Source organism: Sphaerodactylus townsendi, linkage group LG01 (assembly GCF_021028975.2).
Source record: "Sphaerodactylus townsendi isolate TG3544 linkage group LG01, MPM_Stown_v2.3, whole genome shotgun sequence".
NCBI lineage: Eukaryota > Metazoa > Chordata > Lepidosauria > Squamata > Sphaerodactylidae > Sphaerodactylus > Sphaerodactylus townsendi.
In genome coordinates, this window is record NC_059425.1 from 574,414 (window position 1) to 596,375 (window position 21,962).

Sequence of the window (21,962 nt, forward strand, 5' to 3'; positions counted from 1 at the left end):
GGTCTTTCTCAAACAGCAAGAACTTCCAAAGCAAAATGCAGAGGGGTGGGGCCTTCTCCCAATAACCTGGGTCAGTATATTCCAATTGCTTTCATGTTTGGCGTGATTCACTCATGGTCATCCTAAAGCTGGTGGCCAGGATTTCCCCTGCCAGGTAGACCCATTGTCTCAGAGACATCTTCAGTGTTTGAGCCAGTGGCCAACTTTATAGACTCGCAAGATCTGATTTCCAAACTTGAAGGTTTTGCCTGTCCCACGAATTCAGCTTTGGTGACCTTTGCCGTTGCAACTTTATATACCAACATACTGCACAAAGAAGCCAGGAAGGTCCTGGAGGAGACTTTTTACAACAGGACAAATCTCCAAACTCCCACTCACATTCTTTTAGATTTGCAACTCAGACTTCCAAGACATGCAGAATAATGTGCACTTTCAAACTGCTTTCAGGTGCTACTTTGAAGCTGTGCAGAATGGTGTCCACTTTGCAAACAGTTGTGAAAGTGGTCGTTGGCATTGGTTTTGCGCGGAGATGCGTGAAGGGGCCAAAGAAGCCAGGAAGGTGGCCTAGAGAGAGACTGCTTTTACAACACGGCCACACAATCTGAAACCACACAGCTCCCAAGGACTCCGCCGAAAGCTCTGGACAATACACTTTCACAACTGTTTGCAAGTGGATTTTGCTATGCTATTCCGCACAGCTTCAAAGAGCACTGAAGGCAGTTTGAAAGTGCATTATTCTGCATGTGCGGAATGAGACTCAGTTTTGGAAAAAGCATATTTTCAGTGTCAGAACCAATTTTACAATCAAATATGTGGAGTCTCTATGGGGTGTGCCATAGCTCCAGCTTTGGCAAATTTATTCATGAACAAATTGGAGGCGGGCTTTATTTACAACATTGACCATAATCCCATTTTGCTTTATAAACACTTCATAGATGACATTTTTAATCATCTTTTCACATCGGCTGATTCCGCATGGGCCAAAACAGCAGTGTGAAAACAGTGTGAAAGGGTTTATACTGTTTTCACACCATTTTCACACCGCTGTTTTTTTTTTGCCCATGGAATGAGAGTCGAAAGCGATGTTGATAACAGCAGGTGAAACAGTGCGCCTTATACCAGTTTTCACAAATTGGTTTTCACACCGCTGTTTTTTTGCCCATGCGGAATCAGCCATCAAGAATTTCTGGATCCGTTTACCAATTGGTTAAACCAAATTCATCCCACCATCAAGTTCACCAGATCTTTTCATAAACAACACATTTGACTTTTTGGATATAACCATTTATTAAAAAAACATCTCCAACCAGTTAGTGTAACCTCAGCTTATGGGTTCTGTGGGGCAGAACTTGGAAGGAGTTTGCAGTAACTAAATTTTAACAAAATAGTTTACATTTCATTAACATATAACACTTATCAAACATTAACATTGAACATAACAATTCAAGGTCCTGTTTAAGTTTCATTTCAAGTCCCTCTAATTACAGTCTGATAATGCTAAGTCTATATCTTCCTGCAAGTGGGTGGCTCATGAAGATTGCTTGGTGTACTGGATTTGAGATGATGAAGGTCACCAAAAGAACCCTCACCAATTACACACACAAAGCCTTGAAACAATAAATTCTAACATTTACAATATAGCCAAATTAAACATCTCCCTTCCCACTAGTTCCCAACAACATTGCAGTTACCTTAAACAAGGTGTTAAGAGCTTATAATAATCTATCAAGGTCTTGCTTCCTCCAACTTCATGAGTTCTGCAGCCTTCTGCTGTTTTCAGTCTCCACCCACTCTGAATTTAGGAGTTACATTAGCATTTAAACCCTTTCATAAGCCCGCTGACATGAATGCAGATCTGCATTTCACCTCTTTCCATCCCAATCATTTGAGAATGAACTTGCCTATAAATCAATTCATCAGATTAAAAAGCAATTCCACTGAAGAAAAATCATTCCTCGAGAAGCTGCAATACATGTAAATAAATACAAAGCAAGAGGTTTTCCTGAGCATGTTATAAGATCTTCATTCCCGAGAGTAATGCGAATGGATAGGACAATACTCCTGACTCCCAAAAAAGCCCCTAGAGAAACAAACTTGCATTCATTATGCGTTAGATTATACCCATCAAACACAGTAGATCGAAGCTAGAATAAGCCATCATTGGCATCTTGTCAAGATTTACCAGGTTGTAATAATCTCCCTCTAGTGGGATTATGTGGAACTCACAATTTCAGACAGATACTGACTAGTTCAGACATGAAACCCATTGAACCTTGTATACAACAGATTGTAGGCCATCAAAAATGTGGAAATTGTGTTGCATGCCAATATGCCATTACAAATCGATGCTGTATGCACCTGCTAACTGGCTTTAAATGGGAAATTAGAAATTTCTCCAATTGCAACACTCAAGCCTATGTGTACGTGTTTTTATGTGAATGTAATTTTGCTTATGTAGGCATGACATTAAGATCTGTGAAATTACACATTTTGGAGCATATATCAGACTTGAAGAATTGTCATTTAAGTTCTCCTTTATTAAAGCATTTTCAGGAACATAATTATGCTTACAATGGCATCAGGTTTTTGGTGTTATATAAATATGACAAGAAATACAGAGTGGGTGATGTTAAAAACATTTATTGAAACAAAAATTGAAATGGATATGGTGTTTGAAAACATATGCAACGATTGGTTTCAGTGTGGACATAGATTTTTCATGTTTTGTGTGAGTAAGGTTCCTTTAAAAATTTCAAGCCCATGTATAAAGACAGCCCAGCTATAAGTAATTTCATTACACTCAATTTACTAAGACATCTTATTGCACAGGGTTAAGTCTCTATAAATGTGAGTATAATTATTCTTTCACCCATTTTAAATGTGTGATTAAGAATAGTATTGTTATTGATTTAATTGTCATTTATATAGGGTTAAGTCCAAAATTACAAAGAGTTTTTTGCCATTCACTGATGAAGGTACGAAACCTAGAAACAATCGTGGACTAGGTCTGATGGCTACAGACAGCTCATGACCTTGAACATTGCAGCACTGAAAGGAAAGTTATTTGCGGACTCAGGCAAAGGCTTTTTGAAGTCAATGAAGACTTTGTGAAATTACTTGGAACTATAAGTGAAAGGCTTTCTTCAGAGGTGTAGATACCATGGGGACATCTGGGGACGCAGAAAAATTTGGGCTAATTTCTAATTTGGGGGGAATATTTTTAGTTTTTTTATGTTGTTGGCCAGCAGGAGGTGAAGTTTTTAGGCTAGTGGCACCAACATTTCAGGCTATCGTCAGGTGACACTCTTGATGATACCAGCCAGGTTTGGTGAAGTTTGGTTCAGGGGGTCCAAAGTTATGGACCCCCCAAAGGAGTGCCCCCATCCCCCATTGTTTACAATGGGAGCTAATAGTAGATGGGGCTACCCTTTGAAGGTCCAAGACTGCCCCTTGCTTAGTCCCCCAAAATTGTTTTTTTTAAGAACTTCCCCATTCATGAGATTTCCTCCTAATTAGATCCTACTAGCACCTATCAGTTTCTTTACCAGCATGGCCAATTGGGCCATGCTGACAGAGGCTGGATGGGAATCAGTTCCTAACATCTGAGAGCCTAGGTTCCCTACCCCTGTTTTAACCCAAATGAATGGCTGGTTGGGAAGCACCTTAATCGGCCCATAATTCCCCTTTTCCTAAAAGTCCCTGCCTCGCAGTTGTGTGGCCAAGCAGGGTTACAGGGACATCTTGTGCCATTGTGAGATGTCAACATGGCTGTGAGAGTCCATGCCTGCCTGCCCGTGTAGCTACACAATGCAGGGAGGTAATTAAAAAACAGGCACACCTCTGTGCAAAGGTGAAACAGCAACCCGCATTGTCTCCACCAAAACAGGAGAGCGGATTACTTTATTTAGACTGCATCCCGCTCTGCCTGTGCTGAGCGGAAGGGGCCTCAGTGACAGTGAACTTCCATGCAGTGGCACAGAAGTGTTAGGCTCATTCCGCACATGCAGAACAATGCACTTTCAAACTGCTTTCAGTGCTCTTTGAAGGTACAAGGAATAGCAAAACTACACTCAACAGAAGTTGTGAAAGGACAAATGTATTATTCTATGTAGCGGAAGGGGCCTTGGAGGAACTATTGCTGCTACCTGATCCTTTTAGCTGAAGAGTCTGGGGATCAGAACCAGGACATTCTGCAGGCAAAGCAAAGACTCTTCTGCTTGCCACAGGCCTGCCACTGAAGGGATAAAGACAGAGGTGGGATTCAGGGGGTTCCAAAGGTTCTGTAGAACCTGTTGTTAAAATTTAAAATTACACTTTTTTAATACTTAAAATATTTTTTATTAAGTATTAATATTTTTAATACTTAAAATAACAAAGTGATATTAAAAATATTTTTAAAATACTTCTTAACAGTCATTATTTGAATTCCACCACCATCGAAACCTGTTTGAATCCCACCACTGGATAAAGATCTTGAAATCTGGACTCTTCCAGGTAGGTCACCTGGAATGCTTCTGGTCATTCTTCAGTCTGTTATTATATCTCTTTTTTAAAATGTAGACCTCCTCTGCCCATAAAATCCAGGGCCTATTAACTCTTGCCGAAAAGGAAGGTGGCTTGTAAGCGTGCATCTCAACAAACAGCTTCCAAATTTAGCATAAAGCAGTCATTAAGGTTGGCAAGTTGTGCAAACTGAAAGCTCATTTCCTTGACCCTAGCATTATATACCCCCTGGAATGTATTACTTTAAAGAGATGCCTTTCGTGGAACCATTTCCAAACACTCTTCAGTCTCTTCTTCTTTCAAAAAACCCTTCTCTGTAGTATAGCCTGTGGTCTGCTCTTGGTTTTCAAAGCCTCCCTATTTGGGACCTGAGGAACCCCTGGAATTACATCTCACCTCCAGACTGTAGAGATCAGCCCCTGAAAAAAACAAAAATGATGCTTTGGAGGGTGGACTCTATGGCATTGTACCCCACTGAGGATTTTTTTTTCTTTCCCAAGCTCTATCCCCAAATCTCCAGGAGTTTCCTAACCAAGGCCGCTTCCGCACGGCCACACTGGGGGTTGGGGTCGGTCAGACATGATGCTTTGACTCCAACTCCCCTCGGGACCGCTCTCGCATCTAATGGTCCCAGTAACGACCAGGAAGACGGCGGCCAAGGCTGTGCCAGTCAGCCTAGATCTGGACACTCATCCTCTGTGCAGCATCCATCCTGACGCATCAGCCGGTAGCCAGGGGACACACACCCCTGCTTTGTGCGACCGCTCCGGAGTCCATCCCAAAACAGCATCATCCCCAAACCGCATCACTTTCAATGGTGTTTAAACTAGAGAGCCCAAATTCTCCTTTTAAATCCACCTTAAAGGGAGAATCTGGGTCCCTGAAGTTAAAAAAACTATTGAGTGATGCTGTTTTGGGGTGGATCCTCCCCCACCCTGAAACAGCATCACTCTCAATGTTTAAACTGGGGACCTCATATTCTCCCCTTTAAATTCACTGCCGAAGTTGGGTGCTTGCTTCGTCAGGGGTGCAAATTGTTGCTTTGGGGCAAGCACCAAACTGTCTTGGTATCTTTAGGAGACTCTCCTGATGATGCCACCCAGGTTTGGTGAAGTTTGGTTTAGGGGCTCCAAAGTTATGGACCCTCAAAGGTGTAGCCCCCATCTTCTATTAGCTCCCATTGGAAACGATGGGGGATGGGGCACTCTCTTTGGGAATCCATAGTTTTAGACCACCTGGACCTAACTTCACCAAACCTGGGTGGTATGAGTAAGAGACTGTCTTGATGATACCATCCAGGTTTGGTGAAGTTTGGTTCTGGGGGTACAAAGTTATGGACCATCAAAGGTGAAGCCTCCATCTTCTATTAGCTCCCATTGGAAACAATGGGAGACAGGGCACCCCTTTTGGAAGTCCATAACTTTGGACCCCCTAAACCAAAATTCACAAAACCTGGGTGGTATAAGTAAGAGACTATCTTGACCCTCAAAAGTGTAGCCCCCATCTTCTATTAGCTCCCATTAGAAACAATGGGGGATGGGGCACTCTCTTTGGGAGTCCATAGCTTTAGACCACCTGGACCTAACTTCACAAAACCTGGATGGTATCAGTAAGACACCCTCCCAATGATACCTCCCAAATTTTGTGAAGTTTGGTTCTGGGGATCCAAAGTTATGGACCCTCAAAGGTGTAGCCCCCATCTCTATCAGTCTCATTGGAAACGCATGGGGGATGGGGGGGCACCCCTTTGGGAATCCATAGTTTTAGACCACCTGGACCCAACTTCACCAAACCCCAAGTGGTAAGAGTAAGAGACTGTCATCTTGATGATGGTCTATCCAGGTTATGAAGTTTGCTCTTAGGGGTACAAAGTTATGCACCACCAAAGGTGAAGGCCTCCATTCTTCTATTAGCTTCTATTGGAAACAATGGGAGACAGGTGTTCCTCTTTAAAGTCCATAACTTTGGACCCCCTAAACCGTGTATTCACAAAACCTGGGTGTGGTATAAGTGCATCTTGAGACTCATTCCCTGTAGCCCCCATCTTCTATTAGCTCCCATTAGAAACAATGGGGGATGGGGCACTCTCTTTGGGAGTCCATAGCTTTAGACCACCTGGACCTAACTTCACAAAACCGGGATGGTATCAGTAAGACACCCTCCCAATGATACCTCCCAAATTTGGTGAGGTTTGGTTCTGGGGATCCAAAGTTATGGACCCTCAAAGATGGACCCCCATCTTCTATTAGCTCCCGTTGGAAACAATGGGAGATGGGGCAACCCCTTTGGAAGTCCATAACTTTGGACCCCCAAAACCAAACTTCAAAAAACCTGGGTGGTATAAGTAAGAGACTATCTTGATGATACTATCCAGGTTTGGTGAAGTTTTATTTAGGGGGTACAATGTTATGGACCCCCAAAGGTGTAGCCCCATCTTCTATTAGCTCCCATTGGAAACAATGGGGGATGAGGGCACCCCCTTTTGGAGTCCATAACTTTGGACCCCCTAAACCAAACCTCACCAAACCTGGGTAGTATCATCAGGAGAGTCTCTCAAAACATCCCTGAAATTTAGGTGTTGCTATTCTAAAAATTGCACCCTCTGCAGGCCAAAAACTGAAAAAATATTTAAAATACAAAAAACCCACAAATGGGGGGCAGAGCTTTGGACATGTAATGGGGGGTTGAACCCGAGAACCCCCTCTCTTACCTACGTCCTTGGTTGGAAGGGAGGGAAATGAAGCGCCTCCTGCCTGGCTGTTTGCGTGGGAGTGAATTAAACCCAGGATTTTCAAAAGGGTCGATAGTTTAGCAATTTGTGAAAATCCTGGGTTGAGGGAAATAAAATGGAGTAGGCTTGTTTTGGGGACCTGTGTCAAGTCCCCCCAAATGGTTTATATATAGCATTCTATACCCATTAAATTTGCCTTGTAGAGAATAAACCATTGTCCTAAAGTTGTGATTAGATATGCTTCACCCTAAACAGCTATCTCTAGAAACTCCCTGGCTTAAAGCATTAAGCCAAGCATCAAAACATTAACTGCCCACCACTTTGTCCTGGGAAATTAGGGTCACTTAGCATACCCCAAGGGCCCATTTCTCACAATAACTAGCCCCCCTTGACCAGCATTTAGTGTTCAGTATTTCCCTAGACATCCTTTTTGGCTAATACTGTCCCCTCTCTTTTTCTACCAGAGCTCAGCCCAGGTCACTGAACTCTGCTCATCAGACCAATCCTCTTCTAGATTAGGTAATGATTGCCTTTGTTTCCCCTAAATTCCTTTTTATCCATTTTTTCCCTTAACATTACCTATATCCTAGCACTATGAATTTTCTGCTGCTTTGACTGTGTCTGTGTACGTTTATTATTTTGCCTTTTCAGTAAACTGTTAAACTTTCCTGTGGATTTTCTAAGGCTTTCACAGCCGGCTTCAACTGGCTGTTGTGGGTTTTCCAGACTAGACACAGTGTGTAACAGACTTCTCTCTGTGATACACCTCTGAAGATGCCAGCCACAGATGCAGGCAAAACATTAGGAACAAGATCTACCAAACCATGGCCACACAGCCTGGAAAAACCACAACAACCAGTTTCCTGAGGATTCCTAGCAGAAACCCATCTTTGTAAACCTTTTTGACAAAGATCTCAAACTTACCTGACCTCTTATTAAAGCACAGACTTCCCCTGCTAATTCCCCCACTCTCAAAGGGGCAGACGCCAGCATTTTGGGTAGCACATTCACCCAACTGTCACATGATGACTGATCCATATTTTTAGTACAGAACTTTCCAAATACTTGAGAGGATGTTGGAAAGAAGAACAGAAGAACACTTTATTCAAAGCAAGGAGGATGAAAAGCAATAGTTTCAATGTACCACTGAATTTCACGTGTTCATTTATTCATGTGCATTCAAGACCAGCTTGTGAGCTTTTTCCGAGCATTTGGTTGGTCGCTTTTAGAAATATAATACTGGACTAGATGGGTCTTTGGATGCTTATCTTCTTAATGGGAGAATGTTGCATAGAGAAGGGGGCATGACCTCTTTTGAGATGTCGTACATGATTTCTTTTAGGAGATGGTGATGAAAAAAAAGATGGACAAGCATGTAGAGGAAATTGTACAGTGGAATAAATCCTTTTCCAATTAAGTGGGGCAAAAATAGACTAATTGCAGACTAATAATCTCAAGCATCAGATGCATTACAATGAGCTTTGAAGCAAACTATTAAAATGGCTTGAAGCATCAAACAGCACATTTTGGTTGGCCCCTAATGAGTACTTGTATGGAAGATTGCTTCATATCAGCATCCACAAGTGGTATAAAAAGGCACACACTCCAGGTCTTCCTTCACCAGCTTCTTGTGATCAGCTCTTGCTTTGCTCTTCTCTGAAAACCAGGTAAGACTGACTGTGCTGAGAAGGGTTTTAAAGAAGGGATTGGAGGGCATTTTTTTCAGGAAGTAAGCAGGGTTGGAAGCAGGGGTTCGATAAATGGGTGACATCATTTGTTAAGATTTTAAAAAATCCCTACGCATTGAGTTGGATCACTGGTGCCTTGAGTGAAGTTGATCCAGGGGACAAAACCCCTGGGTAGACTGTAGGAGAAAGAACTTCTCTTAAATGGTTGTGTAGTATATGTTCAGGTTTTCAGACTGGATCTTCTAAAAGGATAAAACTGAACTTTGGGTATCCTTAGATAGGAATAGAACAGGCACCTTGAAGAGCATTTGCAGGCTGAGATGTTTTGAAGTTCCATCCACCTCTGACAGGTCCTCTTTTTATTTTAGGAGGATACACAATCCAGTAATGGGCCCCTCTTTTCTTCCCAACCCTCAGTTGTATAAAAAACGATGTTAGATAAGCGGGTATAACTGAGGACTGAGCATTGGACAGAGAACATGGAATACAAGTTTTTCAAAATGACAGCGTTCTGATTTTCCAACTTCTTTCCAGCTAACCAAAACAGTCCCTTGAAACAAATCCATGTGCCACAGAAAGACCAGGCATGCCACAAAATATAGGTGTTAAATGTTTTCTACAGAGGGCAAAGCCCAGAGAAGGAAATTGAAATGGACGCAGTGTCAAATCCTGTTGGCATGTCAGCGTTTCCCTGATTATTGCCATGGACCGTTGGAGTGGGCTGGGAGAAAGTGGCTTGGGAAACCACTGGCTTGTTTTCCTTTTTGTTTTGGACATGATATAACTTTCTTATTTTCTAGCTGGGTTGCACCTGCCTTATTTCTGGTGTGGCCTTGAAGACTCCACTTCTCTTTGAATGCTGCTAGTTACTTCCTGCTGGAGAGGGTTAGAGGGGAGAGATATTAACTGGAAATGCTGTATTGAAATTTAGTTCCAGTAAAGAATAGCTGGTGGCTGTTTGCTGTAACTCCTGTTCAATATACCGATTTCTGCAGACAAGAGTCTGCTTATAGCAGGGAGGTCAACAAAATCTGGCCCACAACATGGTTGATGTTACTGGAACTGTCATGCCAATTGTTGCAGAAGTGCGCATAAGACTTGCATTTTTTTGCATATGTTACTTGGCAGGAAGTCCCACTGAACTCAGTGTGGTGTAGAGGTTAAGAGTAGGCTGAAGAACTAGGTTTGATTCTCCACTCCTCCACATGAGCAGAGGACTCTTATCTCTCCTTACCGGAGAGAAAAGCAGGATATAAATCCAAACTTCTCTTCTCCTTCTTTTCAAGTACACAAGTTTGAGGTTGGATTGTGCATTATCTCCTCTCAGAACTTGAATCGTACTCATTTCTGTCTCCACTTATTTGTTTCAGGTTCTTCTCCTTTACCCACCAAGATGGTATACGGAGGCAGCTGTGGCTTTACCTGCGAATCTCAGTGCCCCCCACATCAGACATGCATCCAGCCACCCCCCTTCTGCGTCACAGTCCCAGGACCCATCTTGAGCTGTTCCCCTGAACCTTTGGCTGTGTCCTGCAATGCACCCTGTGGCTATGGCTGTGGAGGTGGTTGGGGAGGCTATGGATGGGGTGGCATGGGCTATGGTCCAGGAGGATATCCTGGTGTGAGGTGCGGATCAGGCTATGGGATCAGAGGATAGTCAAAATGGCTAAAAGTGTCTTCTAAATAGCAACTTGATGGCTGGGCCTTTCAGAAGAACTCAAGACCCTTCCACGTGATGTTGCGGTTGTTCAGCTCCTCTGTAATGCATGCCCTAAATATGTTTGTTATGTTTTGATTCACATCTCCTGAGATCTACAACGAATCATTCCTTCCTGCTTGCTTTCTCGCTCCAAAACAAATCAGTTTCACGCATCAACCAAGTTTGCCTGTTGATTCTGCTTACCCAAGGCAACGAATGGTACCCAGATGTCCCAGTGTCCAATCAAGGTGCCTTCAGAAGATGCAAAATGTTAATGAACTGGATCTGAAGATCTAAGGCATTTTGGTGCCCTCTGGCTGCAAAATGGGGATAATAGTAATGGGGTTACCTCCACAGCCTTGTATGAATAGCAAGTATTCTTAATTATTATTATTATTGGTGCTTTTATCCTGTTGAGCTGGTTGATGGTCAAGATGGAAACTGGATCAATCTTCTGGAGTTTTTCATAAGTTCAAAGAAGAATAACCAATTGTCACAAAGCAGAGAAGAAACTAGATCTCTAGAGAAGAAACTGGATTTGCCTGCATGTTACCTAGCAAAAAAAATTGGGGGTTGGTCTTGTGTTTCTGTTGTATGCTTTGACCTTAGCATTGCTGTGTCCTTTCTGTGGTGTACCCTGCCTTGTCTTCTGTATTAAAATCCTACACTTCATCAGAGCTCAAGTGTTGTGGTTTTGATTTCTCCTCCCAACCTTATGCTTGAGAGTTGACTCTGAAATGCGACCCAAAGCATTTTTGCATTGCATTTGTGACTTCCCATTTTCAGTACAGACTGTTTTTAAAACCCAGCAGTAAATATAAACACAAAAGTGGGAATGGTGTTTGTGGTTCAGAAGTTGCCACTGTGGGCTAGGTTAAGTCTTTTAAGCATAAGCATAAGCATTTTATTGTCATTGTGCATGCACAACGAAATTTACAGCAGCATTCCTCGATGCACACAATTTCAGACTCATACCCCATCCTCACTTTCCCCTTCCTCCACCCATCCCTACACAGCCCCAAACACATCAACATGAAGCTGCAGCGTTTAGCATAGCCACAGCTCTAGAGTAGAAGCTGTCTCTAAGCCTCTTTGTCCTATTGATAGACCTGTATCGTCGGCCGGATGGTAACAGTTCAAAAAGAGAGTGTGCTGGATGAGACGGGTCTCTCAGAATATTTTGGGCTTTTTTTAGGCTTCGGGAATTATAGAGTCCTTCCAAGGAGGGGAGAGGGCAGCCGATAATCCTCTGTGCAGTAGTGATCACCCTTTGGAGCGCCTTCCTATCTGCCACTGTGCAACTGGAGAACCATACACAGATGCAGTAGGTTAAGACACTCTCTATAGCACAGCGGTAAAAGGACACCAGGAGTTTTCCATTCAGTTGTTGTTTCCTTAAAAGTCTCAGATAGTACAGTCTTTGCTGGGCCTTCTTAACCACCACGGCAGTCTGTACGCCCCAGGTCAGGTCTTCTTTAATCGTGACACCCAGAAATTTAAAACTAGCCACCGGCTCTACTTGATCTCCATTTATAGTCAAGGGCTGAATTTCTGAGCTATTCTATAGTCCACTATAAGCTCCTTTGTCTTGTTAGTATTAAGAACCAGGTTATTTTCCCTGCACCATGAGAGCAGATGGTCCACTCACTCCATGTGACTCGTGTGACTCACGGTCACACCTCACTCACTCACTTTTGTCTTATCTTATCTTGTCTTGTCTTATCTTAGCACTGTATTATGATTCCAACAGTGGGCAGCCAAATGCCTCCGGGAATCTTCCAAGGAACGCCTACCATTATGTCATCCTTACTAGGACACTGCACCCATCCTTTGGGAATCTACTAATTCTGAGCACAGGGTTTCCCTTCTGTACCATGGCAGACAGTCAAAGCTACCATAAATGGAACTAGGGTTGCCAGTTCTAGATTGGAAAACATCTGAACAAGTTGGGGGTGGAGCCTTAGGCCCCTTCCGCACACGCAGAATAATGCCTTTTCAAACCACTTTCACAACTGTTTGCAAGTGGATTTTGCTATTCCGCACAGCTTCAAAGAGCATTGAAAGCAGTTTGAAAGTGCGTTATTCTGCACGTGCGGAAGGAACCTGAGTGTTAGGTCTTGGACCATTGATCAATAAGTGGACTCTAGATATGGATCAGAAATCTTTATTGAATTGGCAGCAAGCACTCAACTTCAAAAAGCCAGTTCTGGTGACCCCGGCCTTCACAGTAATATTTATCCCCCCGCAGCCTCCATTCCTTCCTCCTCCCTTCCGGAGTCCAAAACAGGGGCAGCCTAATTATCTACATTACTAAGTGCATAGAAACAGAACAAAAGGCCCATTAACATATGACAGGTGTGGATACATAGAAGGTCAACATTCACACTTTTGCCCTAACAGACCCATTAACCCAGATGTGCCTCTTGGCGCTTCCCTGTCTGCAATTGGAAGGGGGCGGGTGCCACTCCTGACACTGAGAAGTTGTGGTTAGGGGAGGGACTTCCAACGAGGTGAAATGTCAAACACCCCACCTACCAAAATGGTCATTTTTCTCCAGGGGAATGGATTTCTGTTGCAATCGCCAACAGATCTGGAGCTACGACCTGGAGGTTCATGGTTCACAATTTTGGGTAGGAGCACCTGTAGAGAATGTAGTAATTACTGCACCAATAGTTGCGTGCAGATGGTGAGACTCTTTTCCCGCAAATAAACACACCACAACCAGGGGTTGGAAAATGGATTGGGCCGCAGCCCAATTTATTAACTAATAACATTATAACCAAAACCAGAAGCTGGGCAGCAAACGGGTCGCAACATCAAGCGGTCCCCAATCTCCATTGGGGACCCCGCAGGAAGCTGGGAGCTCCAGGGGCGAACCCCTGGCTTCAACCCTTCCTGCTGCTGGGGTGTCGGGCACCGGCTAAGCCTACCGGCCCGACCCAACCCCACCTGCTGGGGTGTCGGGCACCGGCTAAGCCGACCAGCTTGCCTATCGGCCCGACCCTTACTATTACATTCACCACCTGAAAGGTGGCAACCCTAGATGGAACTAATATGGAACTGGTGGGAATAGCTTTGAGATAGTGGTAAGACTGGTTTGGCAGGGTGGGTGAAGCTTATAGCAACCCCATTTGAGATGTCCCTTCCATCTCTGGGAACAGTAGGATCCAATAGGTCTGGCAAGTATCATGCTAAAATCGCCCCAAGGTTTCCTTATCAGATGGATTTTGACCCCCATCCCCAAAATCTCCAGAAATTTCACAACTGGGAGCTGGAATCCCTCTGCAGAATACTTCCACTCCACTGATGGAAATGCCTTTTGTTAATGGAAATTTTCCTCAGATCCAACTCATGGTGACTAATGAGAAATAATCCAGAGATTGGGGGGAGAGGGGTGTGCATGTGTGTTTCCATACCTATTCGCTAAGAGTCCAAACCTCACTGAAAAACCCAAGCAGCTGAGAGCAAAAGAGCAAAAGAAGGAAGCATTTAGTAATGGGCGATTTTGGATGAGATCAGCAACAGCTACTCTAGCTTCCTGCTTTCAAGAAGGCCATTGCTTTCACATCCTGCATGTGAGCTTCCAAAGGCACCTGGTGGGCCACTGCGAGTAGCAGAGTGCTGGACTAGATGGACTCTGGTCTGATCCAGCAAGGCTCTTTCTTATGTTCTTATGCTTTAAAGGAAAAAAAATGTAGCTAAGTGATACTGAATGATGCTTAATTTTCATGAGAACAATAGTTCAGGGTCTTCAGGAAAACAGTATGATCTCTTAATTGCTCATGGTCTTCTATATTAAAGAACCGATACTTATTAAGGGGTATTAGTAATTATATTCATGATAAATAATCTTATAGGAAACACTTATCATCAATATTATCTGCTGTACACCACCCAGAGCCCCTCGGGGATGGGGCGGTCTAGAAGCCCAAAGTATAAAATAAATAAATAAATAAATAAATAAATAAATATTGATGAGACTATTGTAATAGGATACTCATAAGACTCATATAACGTATACCATTACATACCATAATCTGCATTGGTCATACTTCACTCGGAATCCTGTGTCCAGTTCTGGGTGCCGCAATTCAAAAAGAAGAAGAAGAAGAAGAAGAAGAAGAAGAAGAAGAAGAAGAAGAAGAAGAAGAAGAAGAAGAAGAAGAAGAAGAAGAAGAAGTGGATTTAACCCCCCCCCTTCTCTCTTGTAAGGAGACTCAAAGCGGCTTACAATCTCCTTTCCCTTTCCCCCGCCTCACAACAAACACCCTGTGAGGTGGGTGAGGCTGAGAGAGTTCCGAAGAGCTGTGACTAGCCCAAGGTCACCCAGCTGACATGTGTTGGAGTGCGCAGTTCCCCAGATAAGCCTCCACAGCTCAAATTGCAGAGCGGGGAATCAAACCTGATTCTCCAAATTAGTGTGCACCTGCTCTTAACCACTACACCGCTGCTGCTCCTGGAACAAGTCCAGAGAAGCTGGAACAAATCCAGAGAAGGGTGACCAAAATAGTGAAAGGTCTGGATTCCATGCTCTATACAGAGTGACTTATTTAGCTGAGTGTGTTTAAGCTGGAAAAGAGAAGATTAAGAGGTGACATGATAGTTCAATATTTGAAGGGACGTCATGTTGTAGAGGGAGCAAGTTTGTTTTCTGCTGCTCCAGAGACAAGGAGTAATGGATTCAAGGTGCAGGAAAAGAGATTCCACCTAAACATTAGGAAGAACTTTCGGATGGTTAAGAGCTATTTGACAGTGGAATGTGCTGCCTTGGAAGATGATGGAGGCTCCTTCTTTGGAGGTTTTAAAACCGAGGCTGGATGGCCATCTGTCAGGAGTGCTTTGATTTTGTCTTCCTGCATGGCAGAGGATTGGACTGGATGGCCCTTGTGGTCTTTTCCAACTCTATAATTCTATGATTAAAGGTATAGGCAGGGGTGATGGGACTAGGGTTTTTTGGTCAGCCCTCCTTAACCATTGGGTGTCTATCTGAACTCCATTCCTCTCTGATGTTGCCATGAGGGAATGCACCTGTCAGAAACACATGTTTAAGACCTTTAAATAATTTGGGCAAAGCTTGGTGAAGAATCAGCAAAGTTTATTTAAGATACGTTTCTTGCAAGCAACGGGCATCTGTCAACAGAGAGAGGCGCACCTAACAGTCACAAGCATCATGCATATATTCCATTCGGATGAGTGGGCGTTCTCCCTCCCCTTGACTCCCACTGGGAGGGCCAAGGGTTTACAGACTAAGGCATGGTCCAATTACATTCCTTTGTTTAAGACATTGTCTCTGTCCCCTCCTGATACCATATTTGGCCTTCCACTTCCAAGAATTGTTCTCAACTTTCCACTTATTACCTCTTCTATCTGTCTGTTGGAAAGGTAATCTTTGTTCTGTTCTAGCACCCACTCAAAAACTCCTTTCTTCTAGTACCCCTTCCCCAGCAAAGACAGCTTCTGCTCTACTAGTCTAAGGCCGCTTCTGCACGGCCCATTTATGACGGCCTGGCCAAAAAAGGCGCCCCCAGGCCGCCGTTCGCACAGGCGCCGCTGCTGCAACGCGAGCAGCGGGCGCACCTTGACTCTCTTTCTTCCCTCCCCCAGGGCGGCGCAAGCTTCGCTTTCTAAACAACAACCCTTTTAAAGGGTTGTTGTTGGGGAGGGAGCTGCTTTCCCTATGCGGCACGGTGCAGAATCAAGCGCCGGACCTGGAAGACGTTGTCTTCTCCGCTTCTCACGACTATCGGTGTCTTCAGCCTGTCGGGCTGCGTTAAGCAGATTCTGCCCACACTGTCCTCCCCACCTCCAGGGGTCGGAGGGCAGCGTGCATGGGCTGCACTTCCGCAGGCGTAATTCCAGCAGAGGACACCGCGAGTGGGGCTGGAGGGCGCAGAGGCGCCTCTACGCGAGCCGCTTCTGCCGCCTGTCGTGCCTCCCCTTCGCCTGGCTTGCACGCTTTGCGAGCTAGGCTCCCCCCCACACCGCAGAACTCCCTGCTCGGCGTGGGCGCATTTCCTGGCCGTGCAGAAATGGCCTCTCCAAGCGACTCCCCGTTTTCTATACTTTTGTGGTTAACATGTCTGGCGACTTCTTTGTTCATTTTTCCGATATACCTCCTAGATAAGCTGGCTATGCGGTTTGGCGTTTCCTACTGCACAACCCACTCTTTGCCCGTTTGACCTCCTAACATTAGTCTATTTAGCTTTTCATAAAGCAAGAAAGAAAAATACAATTTGCCCCAACATGTTAGATTATAGGAATACATATAAATCCATATTTCATGCTTAAATGATATACATATTTAGATACTGAAAAAGCCACATACTAAGCTATAGGACTACATATCAACCCATATTTCATTCTTAATTATATATATTGAAAAAGCAATATTTCTTTATTTATCACACACCTATTGTTGTAGAAAAGTTTTATAGCCTTTATGACTGCCCCTTAGGATTATGGAAGTAGTCTGACCCACCAATAGTGTGTGCCTTTCTCATTTCTAAGGAAAAGTGTGAGGTGATGTCACATTGCTTTAGGAATCACTGGAAACTCTCTTTTTTTCCGCCTTCCTAGAGTGCTATGAAGTTACTTCCAGTTTTCCTGGACGTTACATCAAACTGCATGCAGCATTCCCTCCCCAAAAGCCCCCTACTCACACAGAGGCTCATTCCGCACATGCAGAATAATGCACTTTCAAACTGCTTTCAATGCTCTTTGAAGCTGTGCGGAATGGCAAAATCCACTTGCAAACAGTTGTGAAAGTGATTTGAAAACGCATTATTTTGCGTGTGCGGAAGGGGCCAGAGATCAATAGAACAATCACTGAAAGAGTCAGGGGCCATTTCTGCACAGGCGGAATATGGCGGCATGGGGACGGCAAAAACGCCGTCCCCAGGCCGCCATTTCCAAGCGACAGGGGGCGACAGCTATCGCAGCCAAGCCGCCGCAATACCAACCGGCACAGCCTCGGATCCGCCGCGAAGCCATGGCGTTTCCCCTAGTGCGCTTTAGAAGTTGCCGCACATGTTGGGGAAACGCCGCCTTTGAAGCCGCTGCCGAAGCCGCATCGGTAGCGGCTTCAAGACGCCTCTCCCACTCCTCCCGGCACATTGTACCTATGTCCCCGGGTTCTCCTCGGGCGTAGTCGCTGAGGCCTGGGGGGGACGATTTCGCCCCCCTTCTGTGCCGCTGGAACAGGCGCCAAGAGTTGGGCGTGGTCCCCAGGCCTTCCGGCGACGCGTCGGGAGGCCCGACACGCCAGGTCGGCTAAAGGGTGCCAGCTTTCCGCGGCGCCGGGCGTCCTCCGGCGCTGTTTCTTCTTTCGCAGGACCATATCCATGTGGACGGTCCCAGCTGTTGCCGGGTCAGCTGAATAACAAGCTAACCTAGTCCGCCTTTCCCACCTCCGCGCGTAAGGCGAAACGGCCAGGGCTTTTTAAGTGACTGGAATTGCTTAACCTGAAGGCTTCAGCTCTGTCAAGATTCTGCTTGTGATGCTGCCACATAATTTTTAATATCTGAAGATTGCAAGTTACCGTGGATTTTAATTACATATCGCTTTTATTATTATTACAACCCACCATCAGTCTCCTTTCCATGAAAGGCAGGCTCGGAGTGCCCCAAATAAATACCTTCGAGAAAATGAGAACTCACAGCAGAGTAATCACATTTCCTGGTCAGAATGAGCACCTTTTTAAAGAAGGACTTTTTATGGATGACACCAAACTTCGTGGAGGACACATTTCTCAGCCAACCAAGCCATGTTTGATGACTACAAAGATTTCATGAACCAAGCCATGGAGGTCCTCAAATTGCCTCACCACTATCCTTCTCGAGTATCTGCCAGTCAGCTTTGTGGCTACGTAGTAGCTCTAGTGTTTCAGCTTCATTTCCTTATGCTTTGTAAGATGGCTTTGCATCTGCTGTGTGGGTGGAACCAATTATCCCCCACACTCAAGGATGATCAGGTTGGGTAATTAAATGGTGTACGAGTGAGGTACTATGGCTCACATGGGGAGAGGAACATGCACACGTGAAATATTTCAACAATAACATAGATCGGTGATGGCGAACCTTTTCGAGACCGAGTGCCCAAATTGCAACCCAAAACCCACTTATTTATCGGAAAGTGCCAACACGGCAATTTAACCTGAATACTGAGGTTTTAGTTTAGAAAAAAACAGTTGGCTCCAAGGCGGGTGTTACTCGGGAGTAAACTTCGTGGTAGTCGGTGGCTCTGCTTTGAAGCAACCGTGCAACTCTTCCAACGGGTAAATCACGACCCTAGGAGAGTTTACTCAGAAGCAAGCCCCTTTGCCAGCAACTGAGCTTACTCCAAGGTAAAGGATCGCGCTTTAGCTCTTCACATGAAAATCAGTGGGGTTTAACAGCACTTAACAGGATTACCTACACTGCTTCCCCAAAACTGGGTCTTAGGTTTAATGCTAATAATCAAGCCCAGTGGCCCAGGCCAGCCTAGATGTGGGGGGGGCTCTGTTTGCACGTGCCCACAGAGAGGGCTCTGAGTTCCACCTCTGGCACCAGTGCCATAGGTTCGCCACCACTGACATAGACCTTTAAAAAAAACCCAAGTTTTTTTCCCTGCTAAAATATGCCATATCGCCAACCAGCAACTGACTGATCAGTTAACTCAATGTTTGTGTATACAATTGGCTGCTGTTATTAACAAATTGGGGAAGGGATGGCCAGTAAATGGCCTCAATAGCGACTCTCCAGGAATTGCTATAGAAAATTAGGAAATTTTTTAGGAGCATTAACCAAAAATGACATCACATTCTTCCCAAATTTCTCACTTCACAGGCACCGCTCTCAAAATTTCCTGGTATTTGCCAACACAGTCCGGACAATCCTATGTTATGTCCCGTAGATCTCCCAGTACACAAATTCAGTGGATACAAAATTGATTTATTTATTGGAGTTTAGACAGTTTAGATACTTGAGGTATTTTTGCCAAAACTGGAGGCTTTCAAACTTGGCCTCCCCATTAAACCCTACTTTGCATATCTCCCCATATGTCCCAAATAGACCTCTGCGTTCGGCGGCTGGCCTCTACCCGGGCCTCTACCCGGGCCAGGGCCTTTACAGCCCTGGCCCCGTCCTGGTGGAATGCTTTACCATCTGTTGTCCAGGCCCTGCGGGACCTTGGCGAGTTCCTATTTTATAGGAGAGATCAGGCCCTCCCGCCATACTAAGAGAGTTTAATCTCCCTGGACAAAGAGGAGCCCTGCCTTTCTAGGGAAAGACAAGAGATGGGCATCAACCTAAACTGTTAATCTAATGGCATTAGCTTGATGGGCCAAGCTTGAGAGTGCCTGAGAGGGGGGAGTTAGCTGATTGAATTACAGCTTTAGAACAATGACAATGCAAATGAGGATGAGTAGAGGCATCACTGTTCTTAAAAGCAAGGTTCCCCAAACATACCGTGGGTTGGTGTGTGCAGGGCAGACTGTATGACATGTTATCCCACTGTGGTCTATTCTCCCCAAGCCCTGCTCTCCAGGGTTTACACCAGAATTTCAAGGAATTTCCCAGCATGTGCACATCTTAGCATGGGGCTAGCAATGAAATATGGATTCTGTATCAAGCCAATGTCAAACTGACAGTCCAGCTAAGGGCATGAAGGAATGTTGCAAAAGCCCATCTCTGGTGGGATTGAAATGGTCATTTCCCCCCCAAGGATCTCAGAGTGAAGCGTAGAGAAATTGTAGCACCCCTTTGGGGGTAAAGCATTGGGTGGATATATGAACACACATCTGTCCAGCCATTGGGCAAACAGCCTGGAATTGCTGACCCATTGGATTCCTTACGTGGGGCATAATTGTTAGATGCGATAGAGAAGTGATAGGCGCGTTGGCACAAGCTTTGAAGTAGACTATTAAAGCGGCTTGAAGCACATCAAATTGTGTTTGGCCCCAAATTAGTACTTCTGGGAAGGACGTGTGCCTCAGATCTACCTCCCCACATGATATAAAAACCCAGCTACTCCCGGTCTTCCCCTATCAGCTTTTCCAGATCTGGAACAGATTCTCTTTCCTTCCATTCCTCAGAAGACCAGGTAAGTCTGTTTGATTATGCTGGCAAAATTTCATAGAAGGACAAAACACAGATGCAGGGACAGATTGCACATTTTAAAAATCCTTCTGTGTTAAAGAAGTCATAAGATTTGACAACGAGGATAAGTAGAGATGGACCAAAACTTAGATACGTGCAGAAAACCTTTCCTGTGCTTAAGGAGTTAGAGAAGATAAATAGTTCACAGATGAACCTTTGAAGTTGCCATATTCTAACAGGTTGCAGGGATTGTAGCTCAGTGGTCGACCATCCGCTTTGCATGCAAAAAGTCCCAGGTTTGATCCCCGGAGCTGGTGTGAAAGACTTTTGCCTCAGACACTGGAGAGATGCTGCCCATCCGAGTGGGCAATACTGACTTTGATGGACCGACGGCCTGATCCAGCAAAAAGCAGCCTCGTGTATTCGTGTTCATGACCACACTAGAAGCTAACCTCCAGAGTCTAAGATGGAGACCTTACCCAATATTATGTGCCTTTAGCTGGTAATGTCAGGGACTGAATATGTAAACTTCTGCACGCAAAGCAAATGTTCTTCCACGGAAGGTTGGGAGAAAACCTACGGCAGATGTGGGGGGAAGGGAATCCATGTTCAAAATGTACAAGCTACAAGGGTCAGTGCTATCAGTCACAGACCAGGAAAAGGATTTGGGCGTCTTAGTTGATAGTTCCATGGGAATGTCAACTCAATGCATGGCAGCTGTGAAAAAGGCAAACCCTATGCTGGGGATGATTAGGAAAGGAATTGAGAATAAAACTGCAAAGATTGTCATGCCCTTATATAAAGCAGTGGTGCGACCGCACTTGGAGTCCTGTGTTGAGTTCTGGTCGCCACATCTCAAAAAGGATATCGAATAGAAAAAGTGCAGAGAAGGGCAACGAGGATGATTGAAGGATTGGAGCACCTTCCTTATGAGGAGAGGCTGCAGCGTTTGGGACTCTTTAGTTTGGAGAGGAGACGGCTGAGGGGGGGATATGATTGAAGTCTATAAAATTATGCATGGGGTAGAAAATGTTGACAGAGAGAAATTTTTCTCTCTTTCTCACAATACTAGAACCAGGGGGCATTCACTGAAAATGCTGGGGGGAAGAATTAGGACTAATGAAAGGAAACACTTCTTCACGCAACGTGTGCTTGGTGTTTGGAATATGCTGCCACAGGAGGTGGTGATGGCCACTACCCTGGATAGCTTTAAAAGGGGCTTGGACAGATTTATGGAGGAGAAGTCGATTTATGGCTACCAATCTTG